The sequence below is a fragment of the Talpa occidentalis genome, unplaced genomic scaffold, assembly GCF_014898055.3.
Source record: "Talpa occidentalis isolate TD23 unplaced genomic scaffold, MPIMG_talOcc4v2.1 talOcc4.12, whole genome shotgun sequence".
NCBI classification, from domain to species: Eukaryota; Metazoa; Chordata; class Mammalia; order Eulipotyphla; family Talpidae; genus Talpa; species Talpa occidentalis.
This window is the reverse complement of record NW_023601212.1, coordinates 68,377,900-68,395,104: the sequence shown is the minus strand read 5'-3', so window position 1 is coordinate 68,395,104 and position 17,205 is coordinate 68,377,900. Positions and strand designations below refer to the sequence as shown.

The 17,205-nt window shown below is 44.6% G+C and overlaps 1 protein-coding gene and 1 pseudogene across 1 annotated transcript in view; both read right to left on the bottom strand.

Moving 5' to 3' along the window:
• UCK2 (uridine-cytidine kinase 2) overlaps positions 1-17,205 on the bottom strand; it is a 68,705-nt gene that overhangs the window by 31,361 nt on the left and 20,139 nt on the right. The gene's annotated exons all lie outside the window — the stretch shown is intronic.
• Positions 13,401-14,098, bottom strand: LOC119241365 (U1 small nuclear ribonucleoprotein C-like; annotated as a pseudogene).

Genomic DNA, 17,205 nt, shown 5'->3' with positions numbered 1-17,205 from the left:
TCACTTAAACTGGCCCCTGAAGATTCCACGAAACAGTACACGGAAAAGTTCCCTCAGGGGAGCTTCCTCTGGTGTGCTTTCTCTCCATAATAGAGAGGTCAGAATCTTTTCCTCCTTCATCATTCCAACAGAAACCCTCTTGCCAAAAACCATGGCTCAAAAACTCCTGTGAGTAGCTGCCTAACATCATCTTTCATATATTAAAAGCATCTCCCAAGGAATTATACTGGGAAATCTGGATATTCACGAGTATAAAAATGAAGCTGTATCCTTACCCTCTATGATACACAAAAGTTAACTCAAAATGTATAAAAAGATCTAAGTGTTAAAGCTGAAAAACTATAGAGATCTCAGATGAAAACATAAAAGGACAGTATTATGACACTGAATTTGTCAATGATTTCTTGGACAAGATACCAAAAACACAGACAACAAAAGAATAAGACTTCATCAAAATTTAAAATATGGGCCTCCCTGGTGGCACAAGGGGTTAAGATGCAGCCTATGAAGCTATCCACAGCCACTGCTGCACGAGTTCAATCCCCGGCCAAGGAGCTACCCACATGGCACAGCAGACCTGTCCTGTCTTGCCCGCTGCTCCCCTCAGCAGTGTATTTCGGTTGATCTGCCTGTTCTGCTCCCCACTCTGTCTCTGGTGAATCCTCTCACCCCCTCCACACCTCTGGTCTATACCCTGCTTCTTGTATGCATAAATAAATCTTTCAAAAAAATTTTAAAACATTTGTGCATTTTTAGGGCACTATCAACAGAGTTAAAAAGGAACCCAAGGAATAGGAGAAAATATTTGCAAATCATTTATCTGATAAGATTAGCATGTAGAATATATAAGGAATGCCTACACCTCAATATCCAACAAGTCTGATTAAAAATTGGTCAAGACTTGAACAGACATTTATCCAAAAGATATATAAATAGCTAATAAGTATCTGAAAAAATGCTCAGTATCACTCACTAATCCTTAGGAAAATGCAAATCAAAATGTCAAGATAAGGGCCTCCCCGGTGGCGCAGCTGTTGAGCGCTGGGCTGCGAAGCTGCCTGCGGCCTCTGCAGCGCCGGTTCGATCCCTGGTCGCCAGCGAGGGTCCCACATGGCACAAAATGTCAAGATATTTCTTCACACCCATTAGGAGGGCTATTATCAGAAGATGAGATGGGGAAACCCACTGAAAATAACAAGGGTTAGCAAGTATGTGGAGAACTTGGAACCTTTGTATTTCGCTGGAAAAAATATAAAATGGTGCAGTCACTATGGAAAATAGTAAAGTAAGTCCTCAAAAAATTCAACACAGAATTACCATATGATTCAGAAATTCCACTTCTAGGGATATAGCCAAGATAGGCAAAAGCAAGTAACAAATATTTGTCCTCCCATGTACATGGCAGCATTGTTGACAATAGCCAAAAAGTGGGACCAACCCAAGTACCTACTGCTGGATGAACGGCAAACACAAAATCTGGCATATACGTCCGATGAAATATCCATTTGGTATGAAAAGGACAGAAATTCTGACACATGATACAACATGGAAGAAACCTGAGATCAATTCCTCAAGAAATTAAGCCTGTCACAAAAGGACAAACACTATACGATTCCACTTAGATGAGGAGCCTAGAGTAGTCAAATTCATAGAGACAGAAAGATCAATGGTCATTACCAGGGGCTGGGGGCTCGGGGGCAGGGAGGAGGGGAAATGATTTACTGTGAACTGAACACAGAGCTAAGTTGGAGAAGATGAAGAAGCTCCGGAGATGAGTGGTAATGATGGTTGTAAAACACTATGACTAGGTAGGTACTAACAAAACTGTATACTTAAAAATTATCCAAACGGCAAATGTTATGCATATTCTAACACGACAAAAAAAAAAATTATCTCTTTATATACTACTATCCACTATATACTACATTTAAATCAAGGGCAAAGATGTTATCTCTTTAATCTTTATGTAACTGTGCCACATCCCCAACAAAAGTAGACTGAATCTGTCACATTTCTCAGGTAGAATCTCTAGAACCAAGATGTCGTCCAGGTTCAGAGAGCTGAAAAGCAGCAGCACCTGAAACATAATGGGGTGGAAGGGAAAAGAGGGCTTTGTCATATGACTCTTTTCTGTTACGGAAATCAATTTTCTCATTAACGAATATTTAACAAAAAAAAAATCGAGACCAAGCCAAGTCCTTAAGAGATGCTTAATTCTTAGTATATTCTAAAACCAAGGAAACACTCCAATCTACCCAAGTTAACTTTCTCTTCCAGGAAGAGTTTAAAAAAAAAAAAAGATTATTCCTCCACAGTACTTCTGCTCCCTGCTCTTCCTTTTCTTCCTCTTCCTCTTCCTGTTCATCATACTGGCCACCATTCAGCTTTCAGCAGTCCTTCCTCAGTTTCCATCCACACACCAAATAACTGCTTTAAAAAGCTCAGCTGGGGCCTCCCTGGTGGCGCAGCGGTTGAGCGCTGGGTTGCGAAGCTGCCCGCAGCCTCTGCAGCACCGGTTCGATCCCCGGCTGCTCCCCGGCCACCAGGGGAGGGTCCCACATGGCGCGCAGACCTCTCCTGCCGCCCGCTGCTCCCCTCAGCAGTGTACTTCGGTCCTTCTGCCTGCTCTGCTCCCCGCTCTGGCTCTGGTAAATTCTCTCACCCTCCCGCGCTTCTGACTGTACCCAGTGCATGTATAAACAAACAAACAAATAAATAAACAAAATAAATAAATAAATAAAATACGTGCCTCTAAAAAAATAAATAAATAAAATAAAATAAAAAAAAAAAACTCAGCTGAATAGGCAGAGAAGCATTAGGTTTGGCCTCACAGCTCCAAGAGAATCAAGAATCCTGGTGTGGGTTCTGTCGCTACCGATGGAGGCCAAGTCTGGTTAGATGAATGTTCTGTAAGTGGTCGCTATGGCCTGGTTATCATGGGTAATTACCCCTGGCTCCCTCTTCCCAGCTTTCTCATGGGGTCCGACACTATCATCAGAGGCGTGTTCCTTTCACATCACTTTCATTGTCGTCTCAACTCACGGAAGAGTTTCCTACTGAGATGGAATGGAGCCTGTCCCTGGCTCTTTTCTGTGATAGGAGAGAGGTTTAAAAAGACAATACAGCAGATCCCTGGGTAACACTGTTACAATGTTGATAAGATAAAAAACAATCTTGGCTGACTTGAAACAATGAGTACCAGGCTTCAATATATTTCCTTTCACGTAAAGTCAGTTTCTGGGTCTCCCTCACGCCACAAGGGATTAAGACCCAGCAATCTGAAGCAATCTGCAGCCACTGCAGCAAGAGCTCGATCCCGGCCAGGGAGCTACCCACATGGCACAGCAGACCTCTCCTGTCTCGCCTGCTGCTCCCCTCAGTAGTGTATTTCAGTGGATCTGCCTGCCTGTTCTGCTCCCCACTCCGTCTCTGGTGAATCCTCTCACCCCCCACATCTCTGGCCTGTTCCCTAGTTCTTATATGCAAAAATAAATAAATCTTAATAAAATAAAAATAAAGTCAGTTTCTCTAAGACCCTAGTGACACTGAGGACTTACTATATAACAGAGGTCTATCTTGTTATGTGAAAGACATAAGGAATATATGCAAACAGCACTGAAAAGAGGAAAAAAATAAAAATTGATCCAAATTTTCCCCTGCCCCCACAAAAAATGCAACGGCCAATAATGTTAGAAACAGTTTTTCTGCAAAGGCTCTCACTACTGCGTTCTCCAGGCCTGAGTGAGGGTAGAGGGGCCTCATCTTACTACACTACTATTCCAATATGTGCTTCTGGGACCAGCTGTCCTGGGAGACTACTCACCACACTGTCAGCAGCAAGTACTAGGATTTGTCCACCAATTTGGTGAGGAGGTGAAAAAGGGTGTTCATCCTTCTAATCGGTAATTCAACTTCTAGAAATTTACCCTGGAATAAAGAAATAATTTAAAAGGGAACCAAAAATTATGAAAATGTGCCGTCAATACAAAAATAAGTGTGTGATGACATGTATTGTCAACAATGAGGGGGCAGGGTGTGTTAAATAAACCATGGTACACCTGTAACTGTGATAGAAAGAGGAGGTTCCAGGTTCCCTGCCCCACCAAAGGAAGGTGGAGCTGAGCTGGGCGGTGAAGCTAGAGAGGACCTGAAGAAGAAAGGAGGGAGATCAAGAAGACTTAAGTTTGAAGGCACATGGAGCAGCGAGAGACAGACATGTGAAGAAGCTGAGCTTGCTTCTCGGCCTTGGATTTGTACCAAGAATTTGGGGTACATAGGAGATACTTGAAAGAGACAGTGACATGGGCGAGAGACCTGTGGGGAGGCTGACAGTGGTGGCCTTTATCATGACTTGGATTTTGATTTTGCTCTTCTCTTTCCAAGCTTGCCTGGTCCCTTCTGCCCCTTCCCTAGGGTTTCCTGCCAGAAGAGTTCTTAGACTGTGGCAAGCTTTTGGACCTCAGTGGCCCTGCTTTGGGCCAACCCTGTTTGGCTAAGCATTTACCCACGAGGGGATGGGAAACTCTGGATGTTTAACTGGAAACTATTTTAACTAAATATTTTTTCATCTCCTCTCTATTGCACACCAATTCTACTAAACTTTCCATTGAAAGTCTTATACATTATAGAGTTTGCAGTAGATGACAAAACCCATTTAGAATTGGTAGTTTTGGGGTTCCTGGGGTACCCACCCCTCACCCTGCCTTATAATAGACTGACATAAAATGCAATGTAATATGACCACCCAAGATATTTATCAGATATTTATCTCAACAATAAAATATCTGATAGTATGGGGAAATGCTCAAGATACATTAAGTTTAAAAATTAACATACAGGGCCTCCCCGGTGGCACAGCGGTTGAGCGCTGGGTTGCGAAGCTGCCCGCGGCCTCTGCGGCGCCGGTTTGATCCCCGGCTGCTCCCCGGCCACCAGAGGAGGGTCCCACATGGCGCGCAGACCTCTCCTGCCGCCCGCTGCTCCCCTCAGCAGTGTACTTCGGTCCTTCTGCCTGCTCTGCTCCCCACTCTGGCTCTGGTGAATTCTCTCACCCTCCCGCGCTTCTGACTGTACCCAGTGCTTGTATAAATAAATAAATAAATCTTTAAAAAAAAAAAAACTTTAAAAAAAATAAAAAAATTAACATACAAACCTTTTTTTTTTTGCTATTTTGTTTAAAAACAAAATATGGGTTTATAAAGGTTAAAGTTCAGGAAAAAATCTAAAGTTTGAAGAATGGCTAAGGTGAGGGTGAAGGAAGTATGTCATTGATTTCTTATTTATACTACCCTAAATATTTTGTACATATCAAATAAGGCCCAAGCAGAAAAGAGGTTCAACCCAAAACCCCATATATGAGATGCTAATACCCATAAAAAATGTTACTGAAATGCTCATTTTAAAAAATCAAGTAACCACTAAAAGGAAAAAGACCTGCTCCTGTGAAATTGTCATCAGGACAGGTTGTGATCAGGTGGAGATAAGATAGTGTGGGTCTCTGTCCTCATTCAGCACCGTTCTTATTTGACGAACACAAAAGTCAAAAAATACACAAAAACAGGTGGCAGATCCAGGACCCTGCCTAACTTGTGGGGTCACTTACCTGGTTGTTGGAAAAATAAGGCAATAACTATTTAAAAAAAAAAAAAAAAAAAGACAGGTCTTGTAGAGTACATGCAAGGGGACTGTCATACCTAATAAATATATATAACGGATGTAACCAAATATATGCTTTCTATATACATTTCAGACTTTCATCTTCACATCGTCCAGACTCATCTGCCAACCAGCAATAAGGAAGCAGTGAAAGTTCTCTATGATGCCACTTTTAATATTCTGCATTTCTAGAACACCCTGTTTGAGGTTATTCGGTCTCAAGCTGAGGTCAAGTCCAAATCTAAATTCGAGCATGCTTTTTCAGCATCTGGTTCCAATGACAACTCCCCGTTAGCCCACAGAAGGCTTTGGTTTGAAAAGAATGTTTCCTTTCTTTACAAACACCCTAACAAGCAGTCCCCAATTTTCAAACTTATTGCCATTTAAAAGTTCACTGGCAAAGCAAAAGTGGGGACATATTTTTCCATACAAACGAAGTGAGGATTAGTTTCCCAAATAGCGTGGTGTAATATCAATTTGTCCCAACTGCTGATGAAATAGTGGGGCTGGTCAACCAGACAGAAGACAACGCTGCTATGATTCTAAATAAATAAGCAAAAGAGAACACTACAACGGAGCTGATCTGGGGCTCAAGGATCTAGAAAGACCTGTCCCTGAAGCCTTTTTTTTTTCACACCACTCATAGAAAATGGCCAGTGTGGCCTGTTCTCCCGCGCACAAGATGCCCCCCTCCTTCTGGCCAGCTTGCCTCCAAGCCTCTCTGGGCCCCACTCACTTCCTGTGTGTCCCCAGAGACAAGGCGAGCAGTACACACATCCCTCTTAGGGCCAAACTACAAAGCCAAGCTCCAGCACACCTCGGCCACTGGCAGGGGCATCCTCACAGCTCTAAGTTTCTTTTCTCAGGGACCATGAGCTTCCACATAATTAATTACATGCTTCCGGTACTCCAGATCTGACTGGGGGCAGCTGAGAACCAGACAGTGAAAATAACCTCTCAGTAGCCAAATGCTTATTAAAGTCCCTGACTTAACTAAAGCCTTGCGTTTTCTACACAGGGAGATCCTCACTTAAGAGTTACTTATATCTTATTTTTCTACCCACCAATCTAAACAAGTTTCCTGGCCTGACTTCAAGTGAAAGAGAAGGTGACACAATCACAAAATCGTTGCATGCCTCTGTGTAGCACTATTTCATTCATTCTTTTTTTAGGGGCTTAAGTGTTTTGTCAAGGCCACTCAGCACCCACACAGGACCTGATAGCTGGACCCAGGGCCTGTCTGCTGGCTCTGTGGTCAGTTGAGGCATAGCCGCTGCCAGTAGCTACCTAGCTGCACCATCAAAGCTTGTAAAAAGGAGTTGACATAAGTCTAGGACTGCAGCAGTTCATTCGCCAACTGCCGATGGAAACAAAGGGGCACTTGGGATAGTTTCCAACCATTTTTCTCTAAATTCAGTTTTTCCAAGTGTTGCTCCTAGCAGGAAGCTATCTGAAACACTGCCAACCCAGGGGCTGGGGGTTCCTCCAGGAACCTCACACCTGTGGTCATCTCCACGGGCCATCACCTTGCCCATCAGCCCCTGGACCATAGGGCTGTAGCAGGACAAAGCTCTCTGGCCTTTTCTTTGTGGATGCAGCAAGGTGCTGGCCTTGGTTCCTGAGGGAGAGCTACTACTCCTTTCAATGAATTTGTAATGGAGCAGAAGACTCCAGAACACAGGTAGAGGGATGAGTTTCGGAGAATTTTAATCATTGGCGGGACCACAGAGAAGAATAAAAGACTCTACATGTAAACAGAGACTGAGCTGAAGGGAAGCCAGGTGCCTTTAACATCTTCAGTCAAGTATAGAAAAGGGTTTGTTGTACTGAGGCTGAAAAAAGGAGCACTTTCTTTTCAATAAGCAAGGACTCCAGGTGGAAATCACTAAAGGATAAACACTGCAAGGGCCTCCATCAGAATTCATATCACCCATGGGCAAACCAATAATTATCAATCCCTTTGTCAAATAGGATAACAATTTACTGAAATCATAAAAATGGCATCAAGAAACTTATCTATTTCCCTGGAGGCAGGACAGTAAGGTGAAGAGAAAATGAGCTAGAGTTACACAAATTTGCATTTGAATTCAGAAGCAGCTGGAGGACCTTTGAATAAAGTGGTTAACCTCCTTCAGCCTCAGTTTCTTCATCTGAAAGAGGGTCAGGTAGGGAGGGTACCTAGCTGATGGCCATGTACTAAGCATTTAATAAGCCACAGCAAATTTGTTTTACTGCTAAGACACAAATTATAGTTGAGTTGTTTTCTTTTCCTTTTTTTTTTAAAAAAACTTTGCACTCCGCAGTCCCCTCTCAGGGGACATCGGAATTCTAACATATCACTCGGATGTCCCCTTCTCAGGGGACACTGCAATTTATTAGTGATTACGGGGAATTGAGTTATTTCAACGCAACTTTTTGAGACATGCATGTTTCCCTGAAGTTTTATCTTGAAATGGCACAAGAAATTAAATCAAAATATCGTAAAATTACTAAGATATATACAAGAATTGTCAGCGGGTTTTGTGTCGGACGAGAACGTGAGATGCGTGCTCACGACGGTCCGAGCACTTCGCGACGCCACTTGAAAAGAGCTAGATAAGGGGAGTTTGTAGAAGAAAGGTCGGTTTTCGAACATAGCACACACTGTATAGTGAGATATATAATTACAAATAAACAAGTCTACATCTGGAGGAAACGATTTTCAAAGCTGAGCTCATTTTGGTTTGAAGCTTCGAGCAGTGCACATAGATCTAACGAGGAGAAAATCGGAAAAGTGATTCTTAGTGAATAAATGTTTGGTGAAAGCTATTTTGGTAAATATCATCTTGTCAGTTAGTAATAACAATTAGAAATTTTCAACCCATGCATTTATTCATATTTTTTATTAGAACAATGGCAAAGCGTCCAACCACGAATGAGTCTCATGACACAAGTAGTAGTGAAGATGAGCTCCAGATAGACCTCCATACAGACATGTCAAACATGCACTAATCAGCCTGCAATGCATATTGGGGAGTGTTACAAAACTTATCATACTGTACAAAATTGTAAACAATAAAATATTGTGTTTTTTGCAAATATACATTCCTCGATGTCACCCAATTCATATAAGTCCAATATCATTATAATACGTTACTTGGTTCCAAAATTATACTAAATAATACGAGGGTCTGTAAATGCACGTTTCCACCGCAAAGTAGCGTCGAGTACCTGGTAGCCAATGTCCAGAATGGTTCAGAGTGCAAAGGGTTAAGATTTATTTTTATTCATGCATACAAGAACCGGGGTACAGGCCAGATGTACGGGAGGGTTAGAGCATTCACCACAGACAGAGCAGGGAACAGAACAGGCAGACGGACCAAAGAACACTGCTGAGGGGAGCAACAGGTGAGACAGGAGAGGTCTGCTGTGCCATGTGGGTATCTCCGCAGCAGGCTGGGATCGAACCCGTGCTGCAAGGCTGCAGACAGCTTCACAGAGCTGAGCTCAACCACCTGCACCACCAGGGAGGCCCTCCTTTTCTGTTTAAAAAAAAAAAAAAGGCAATTTCAGGGGCCTCCTGGGCTTAAGTCTCAGCACTATGAAGCTATCTGCAGCCACTACAACAGGAGTCCAATCCCGGGCCAGGGAGGTAAGCCACATGGTGCAGCAGACCTCTCCTGTCTAGCCTGCTGCTCCCCTCAGCGGTGTATTTCAGTAGATCTGCCTGTTCTGCTTCCCACTCTGTCTCTGGTGAATCCTCTCGCCCCCTGCATCTCTGGCCTACACTCCAGCTCTTATATGTATAAATAAATAAAAAATCTTTTTTAAAAAAAGGGCAGTTTTTAAACACCTACTTCTGCCTGGCCAATCATGAGGCATTTGAGGCAAATCGTGCAAATTTAGTCCCTACTCTTGGAGGTTATCATCAGAATCCCAAGGATACTAACAAACAAGGGAATGACTTTACATTAAGATTAAGAGTTTGCTCTGTACAAACATCATGCAACTGAACTGTAAGGAGGGGATCTAGATAGTCTTGGAGCATAGTCACCTGTCATTTTATCAATAGTGAGGAGTCTGCAACCAGAGAAAAGGGCAGGGCCTTAGAGGCAATTCCAAGGAAGGAAGGGGACAAAGTAGGGGAAATGTACATCCTAAAATGTATGGGGGTGCTTGGGGCTAAGGCATGGACAGGTGCTGGCAGAAGTCCAGGGCTCCCACTGGGGGAGGGGTCTGTCCTACTATTGTAGGAAAGATGGCGATTTGAAGCTATTTGAACCTGTGAATGGTGAATGGCTCTGCCCCTCCACACCCTTTCTCCACCCAGCAACCCCAAGAACAGTGTGACTGGTCACCAAAGAAAGTGTCGTCTGTGGTCATGAGCAAGCAAAGTGGGCCACGAAGGCAACAGTGTTCTCAAAAGAAAAAGGAAAGAGAAGGCCGGGAGTCTCTTCTAGATTCGAGTTTGGGAAGAGCTTTCACTTTCAATCTAAATGATCTTATTGACTCCAGAGGCTGTTGAGGTCTGAAATGCAGGCAAAGGTTCAGAGATGCGGGCCCAGAGGGCAGATGACACTTGACTGAGAGCTGGGACACTGGTAACCAGGAAAATGAGAGCAGCTCAGATTAACCCATCCAGACAGCAGTCAAGGAGGGAGGCCATTCGAGAACACTGCTGCCTTCGTGGCCCACTTTGCTTGCTCATGACCACAGACGACACTTTCCTCGGTGACCAGTTCACACTCTTCTTGGGGTTGCTGGGTGGAGAAAGGGTGTGGAGGGGCAGAGCCATTCACCATTCACAGGTTCAAATAGCTTCAAATCTCCATCTTTCCTACAATAGTAGGACAGATCCCTCCCCCACACGGGAGGACAACAGAGGCTCTGGACTGGAGGACCGCCAGGAGGGAGACATCAAGTCCGCACCCTAAGATGCCAGCAGCCTCCCCATCAGGGGAGAGCAGGAAAGCACGCACTAGGAATACCTGTCCCAAGAAATTTCAAGTACACATGGAAAATATGACCTTTGTACAGATTTAATTATAGTCTTCTTGGCCTGGATCATAAATGTAGCAATTCCTTGACCTGTCTTATCTTTTCCATTCTTCAAAACATATGGGTATTAAACATGGTAGAACAACAAGCAGCAGTTCCAATGGAGGGTTTATCCATCCAGCAGATGCCAATCTAGAGGATAAGATTCATGGTTCACCCAGCCTGCTTAATACTCACTTTGCTAATAAAACAGTCCCTGACGGTCTCCGAAAGGGGCGACTCTATAGGAGCACCCACTCTCACAGTAATTTTCACTGCTCTGAACGTAGCCGTAATGTCTGGCTCCTCCAAGAATTTCCAGTCTCATGGGCAATTCATCTCTTTCTTGCAAGAATGGTCCCAAGGCACTGTGATTGTCTCCCAACATAAGAAGAGAAGAGAGAGCCTTCTATGGCACAGGAGCAGAATTGATTGCTGGAACTCTCCCTCCTGCAGCTGGGCGGCTCCAGGCTGGAGATGGGCACCTGCAGGCCCGGATCACCTGCCCATCTACCAAGTGGGATATGAAGCAGGTGCTGAGACTCAGCAGATTCTGCAACACGGCCAGACACTTCTGCGAGACCTGGTATAACCTCCCTGCATTTGGCCGCTCTCTCCAGAGACAAGTTCCCAGGCCTGTTCGAGCAGCTGGCTGCCTGCTCGTTCTTCTGTCAGCAAAACTGACTGAATTTGGGCACATCTGCTTAGGGGGAAGACTGTGAATGAGGCACTCGAATGACACCCAGGGCAGTGTCACCAGACCCACCAACACCTGCAGGAGGCACCAGGCACCCAGGAAGAGCTAGACAGATGCCAAGTGAATCCTTGGCTTTATCCCTAATTGTCTGTGCAATCCCAGGCAGGGGAGTTAACTACTCTTGAGTCTCCAATCCCTTCCCTATTACAGACCAATATTTCCCACATAGAAGTAAATGGGCACATTTTTCTCTTTTTTGTGCCTCTTGTATGGTGCTGGAACACTCCATAAAGTCTGAGGGGGACTGACACACCCAACACACACACACCCATCCAGAGGTTTTGTAATGGTGTGGAAGAACAAGCCTTCCTCCAGTCTTCCTTCCAGGCTCGCCCCCTCACATTCTCAGTGTGCTCATTCCAGATGTCAAAGAGCCTCAGAACGCCTCTGCCACTCTCGAGGCCCCCGGCGGATACAGACCTGGGGGGTGGCTCCTCTAGCGAGCAGACTGCACCTAGCAGAGGAGCTAGTGTCTGCGGCTGACACTGAAGGCCACGGGCAAATGCAAGAGGGGACAACACAGAGGCGGGGGTGGGGGTGCAGAATGGCAGTGGGATGACAGCCAAGGGAGCAGGTAAAGCACATGCACGGGGCAAGGGGGTATCGCATGCCTCCACTCAGCACCCCAAGCTGTCAACCTGACCCCCAAACTGCTGCTCCAGGGGTTGCTCAGCAAGTATGAGGCCACACTGCAGTTCCCAGCCCTCTGGAATGCCACTGAGTGTCCCAACCCCTCTTTCCAATCTGGCTAACTCCAGCTCATCCTTCCTGCTCCAAATCAGTGATCTCTCCTGTCACCATCTCCACGGCCATTCTCCCTCTGGGTGTTTCCACCGGACTCCACATTCCACAGCAGGTGACTCACTCACGGCACTACCGAGGCTTCTATCAGTTATCTATCTGTTCTGATGGCCTGACTCATCTTTGGGTGCACGTACCGGGGCACAACAGGCACTCAATGTTTGCTGGGCAAATAAGTGACCCAGGGTATACTTGGGCCCGTGGCTTGCCTACTGTCTTGATGGAGCCTCAGCGATCTAGAAACTGAGAATGAGAGAAGAGGATGCAGGTCCAGGCTGTGCCACCTGCCAGCTGTGTGCCTCGGGAAGGTACTTTCCTTCCTGAACCCTGGTACTATTGTGTCTTACAAGAAGGGAGGGTATGAGTCAAACCACCTACCTCACATGCCTGTGGCTGACCTCAGAATCACTTGAGAAAGCAGGTGTACAGAAGTCTGGTAACTGTCAGTGCTCCCCCAGAATATGCATGCTTTTCCAAACCCCTTACCCCCAAAATGTTCCCCCATGAGCAGGATGAAGCCAGGGCACAGGAATGACAACCTTCCAGTCTCATCTGCACCAACATATTCCCAAACATCACAAAGAACACCCCGGAGCTCCTGAGGCCTTAGTTAACACGTACCCTTAATTCTTAGGCTCAACACTTGCCCTAGTTCACACCTACAGCCGCCAGAGGAGTGATATTTGTCGCTCAAAGTATTCCCCAATTAATTTGTCTATCAAAGTATTCCAGGTCCTGCTACATGAGCCCAAAGCTGGAATTGGTAAGGTTAACAGTCAAGTCACACCTGGCCAACCACACACAAGCTGCCACCTTCACGTGTCCAACTCCCAGTGCCCTCTCTGAAGTCACTCTAAGTCTTCTTTCTAGGAGACACCCCTCTGGTCAATTGCAAGACAAACATGCACAGGAATATCAACTAAGAAGAAGTTAAGACTAAAAGCCAAGGGTGGATTTCTTATTAAGAGGAAGAACTGTTTGTTTGTTTGTTTATCATTTTTTATTTTTTTAAATAAATTTTATTTTTATATTCCCCATACAATTGCAACCCCCTTATTTTGACCCCAATCCCTCCCCACCCGCCCCCCACCCCCATAGAGTGTCTCTGGTTCATAGTTTTTTGTTGATTTTGATTTTCACTTTCTTATAGTTATTCATTTTCCTGGTCCCTTATTTAAGTTTTCTAGATTCCTGCTATGAGTGAGACCATCCAGTATTTTTCTTTTTCTTTCTGGCTTATTTCGCTGAGCATGATCCCTTCCTGTTTTAAGCCAAATGCCTTTAAAGCTCATTACAATTTACTTAGGGAAAAATACTTTGTCATGTTGTTTGAAAACATGCAGAGTCACAGCACCATGATCTCCTGGCAAAGTAGAATAAGTAATATAAAACTGACAGAAGGGGCCTTCCCCTGTTCTCATCTGGTCAAGTCATTTCTGGCCAGGGTGGGGCACCATCATGGGTGGGACGGGAGGTCTAATCACTGGGGATCCAGGAGTCAGTGGCATGTGGCCTCCCCTAAGCGGCCTTATTCCAGGAGCAGGTCCTACTGACATCATCCCAGGAGGAGGCGGGCCCATCATTGGCATGATGGGAGGGTCCCCCTATGGATGCTGGCATTATACCAAGGTGAAGACCTGGGGGGCTGGAGAATCTTTCCTTGCTGAAATGCAGGCTCTGAGCTGTTCTTCCACTCATTTCCGACAGTCTTTTATATTCTCTGTGTTTCCTACCACTACAGTGTGTCTTTCTCACAGATGGAGAGTTGGGGTGACATATGCATCACAGCATCACAAAGAAATTTGGGCATGTTGTCCCGCAGACCACTGGCCTCCGTTTCAGGGGAAAATAGTTTTAAGACAAAATGAAACTTACTTACCAACTAAAGCGCCGGTTATAGGACCTCCCTGATGGCACAAGAGGTTAAGACACAAGCTATGAAATTATTTGCAGCCACTGCAGCATGAGTTCGATCCCCATTCAGGGAGACACACACATGGCGCAGCAGACCTCTCCTGACTTGCCCACTGCTCCCTTCAGCAGTGTATTTCGGTTGATCTGCCTGTTCTGCTCCCCACTCTGTCTCTGGTGAATCCTCTCACCCCACCCCCCGCCACGCCTCTGACCTGTACCCCAGTTCTTGTATGCATAAATAAATAAATCTTTAAAAAATAAAAAGCCAGTTATGAGGGATACAACAGGCACTTAATGTTTGCTGAATAAATTAAGATATGAGAGGGCACCTAAAACCCTATGTTAAGTTGCCTCCTGCTTCAAAGGACCTTGTTTAACTTAGGAGAAACCAAATTTCAGAGAAAAGACTCAAGCACTGGCTGTGCCATTTAACAACTGTGTGAGCTTAGGGAAGATCCTTTTATTTCTCTGAACCTTAATTTTATCATCTAAGTGGAACTGGGGTATGTATTTTACATAATATGTAACAGTGTTTAGAAAATATAATACATACTATCCTGTATACTGGAAGACACAGATCATTTTATCATGGAGAGTTTCTTACAAGTTTAAAAACATTTTCATGCCAACTTTCATTTTTTATTGTTACATCTGGATGCCATAGATAAATAAGGCACATTCCCAATCCCTTTATACAGACAATCAGCATTTAGCCAGCTTGTGCCACTGTATACCCAGGGGCAGAGCAGGGGCAAACACAGGCTATTTCTACTTCTATACTCTGTGTCTCTTCCCAGTGTTCCCTGCTGGCCTGGACAAAGAAACAGTTACACCTGCACCCCCACCCACCCACCTACCCAGATCTGGTCTGGGAAGCACAGCTCTCTTCCCCCATTTGTACCCACTTGCCCTCTAGGGGTCCCCATGTTCTGCAACACGGTCTCAGACACCCAAACATGCAAGGTTCAAATAGTGTTTAGACACCAGAGGAAAGGCTGAATGTGCAATTCAGCTGAAGAGGCTCTGTGAGTTCCAGTTAGACAGGACATAAGGCGTTTACAATAGAAAATGCAAAATCTGGTTAATTAAAAAAAAAAAAAAAAAAAAACCCAGATCAGGAAATGAGCAGAGGATCTGAACACTTCCAAAGATATACAGCTGGGTCCTCCCTGGCAGCGCAGGCAGTTGAGCGCCGCACTGTGAAGCTGTCCGTAGCCTCTGCAGCGCAGGATGGATCCTGGCTGGCCGGGGAGAAAGCCACATGGTGCAGCAGACCTCTCCTGTCTCACCCTGCTGCTCCCCTCAGCAGTGTATTTCATCAGTCTGCCTTTTCTGTTCCCCACTCTGTCTCTGGTGAATCCTCTCACCCCCCACACCTCTGGCCTGTACCCTGATTCTTGTATAAATAAATAAATCTTAAAAAAAAAAAAGGATATACAGCTGGCTAACAAGTAGGCACACAAAAAGATGTTCATCATTGCTTATTAGGGAAAAGTAATGAAAACCAGAATGAGATACCATCTCACATCCATGAGAATGGTTATTATCATAAAGATGAGAATTAACATGTGAGAGAAGGGACCCCTTCTATATTGTTGGTGCGAACATAAATTGGTACAGTCACTATAGAAAACAGCACGGAGGGTCCTCAAAAAACTATAGAAAGGGCATGCTACATGATTCGGCTAAGCTATTTCTGGGTATTTACCCAAAGAATATTAATTCAGAGATATATGCAACCCCATGTTCACTGCAGCATTATTTTCTTTTTTTTTTTTTTTAAAGATTTATTTATGCATACAAGAGTTGAGGTACAGGGCAGAGGTGTGGGGGGGTGGTGAGAGGATTCACCAGAGAGAGTGGGGAACAGAACAGGCAGATTGACCGAAGTACACTGCTGAGGGAAGCAGCGGGCGAGTCAGGAGAGGTCTGCTGCGCCATGTGGGTTGCTTCCTGGTGGGTTGGGAATCGAACTCGTGCTGCAGTGACTGCAGATAGCTTCATAGGCTGCGTCTTAACCCTTGCAACACCAGGGAGGCCCACAGCATTATTTTCAACAGCCAGAGCTGGAAATTACCTCAATGCCCAGCAAGATAAATGGATTCCATACAATGGAATACAATTCAGCTATAAAAAAGGATGAATCTTGCCATTTGCAACAACATGGATGGACCTAGAGGGTATTATGCTAAATTAAATAAATCAGACAAAGAAAAAATATTTCATTTATTTACGGATAATAAAATGAGCAAAACAAAAACTCTTAAGCTAAAGGACAAAACAATGGTTATCAGAGGGGAAAAGTAAAAGGGGAAGTCGGCAAATCAGGTAAAAGGCTCAAAGTGTAAGGTATAGACGAAAACTAGACTTTGGTGACTACAATGCTTTATGTACAGAGGTTGAATTATAATCCCATACCTACATTTTAATCCAATTTTAAACCAATGTTACTTAAATTAAAAAGTGAAGGGGAAAAATGCCAAATTTGGGAAGTGATTGACTATTTAAAAAGTTTTACTTCCTATCGTAGTGGGTTTCTGCGCCTGTTCAAATGTGTTAAAATGTGAGCTGTTCTGAAACAAGACGCAAGGAAGAAGGATCTGTTGCTAAATATAAGTGTCTTATTTTGGGACAGCTTTGCTGCAAAATAAATGGAAATTCAGGCAGGAACTAGAAATGGCTGTGAACTATGGGATGAATTCAGAAAACTTGTCTGTCTCTTTCAAACTAACCTGCACATCCTAAGGCCAACTACTTCGGAAAGAAGTCCTAAAGAGAGCTAATCAGACCCCAACCAATACAATCTACAGCATTACAGAGATAAAGGGCGCCCTTGTCATTTGTTTTACAAGTGTCCACCCCTCCTATGCTGGCAAACAGGCTGGGTCACTTACTGTTCAAGGCTGCGAAGGTGGTCACTGCCATGCCCCAGGGAAGTTAGGTTTACAGGTCCTGTCCCTCTGTTCAGTGTCCATAAGGTACTCAGCAAATTAGTAATCATACCTTTCAGAAGGGAACTGAGCTTTTCTAACCCATTTAAAATCTTCTCAATTATGTTCTTT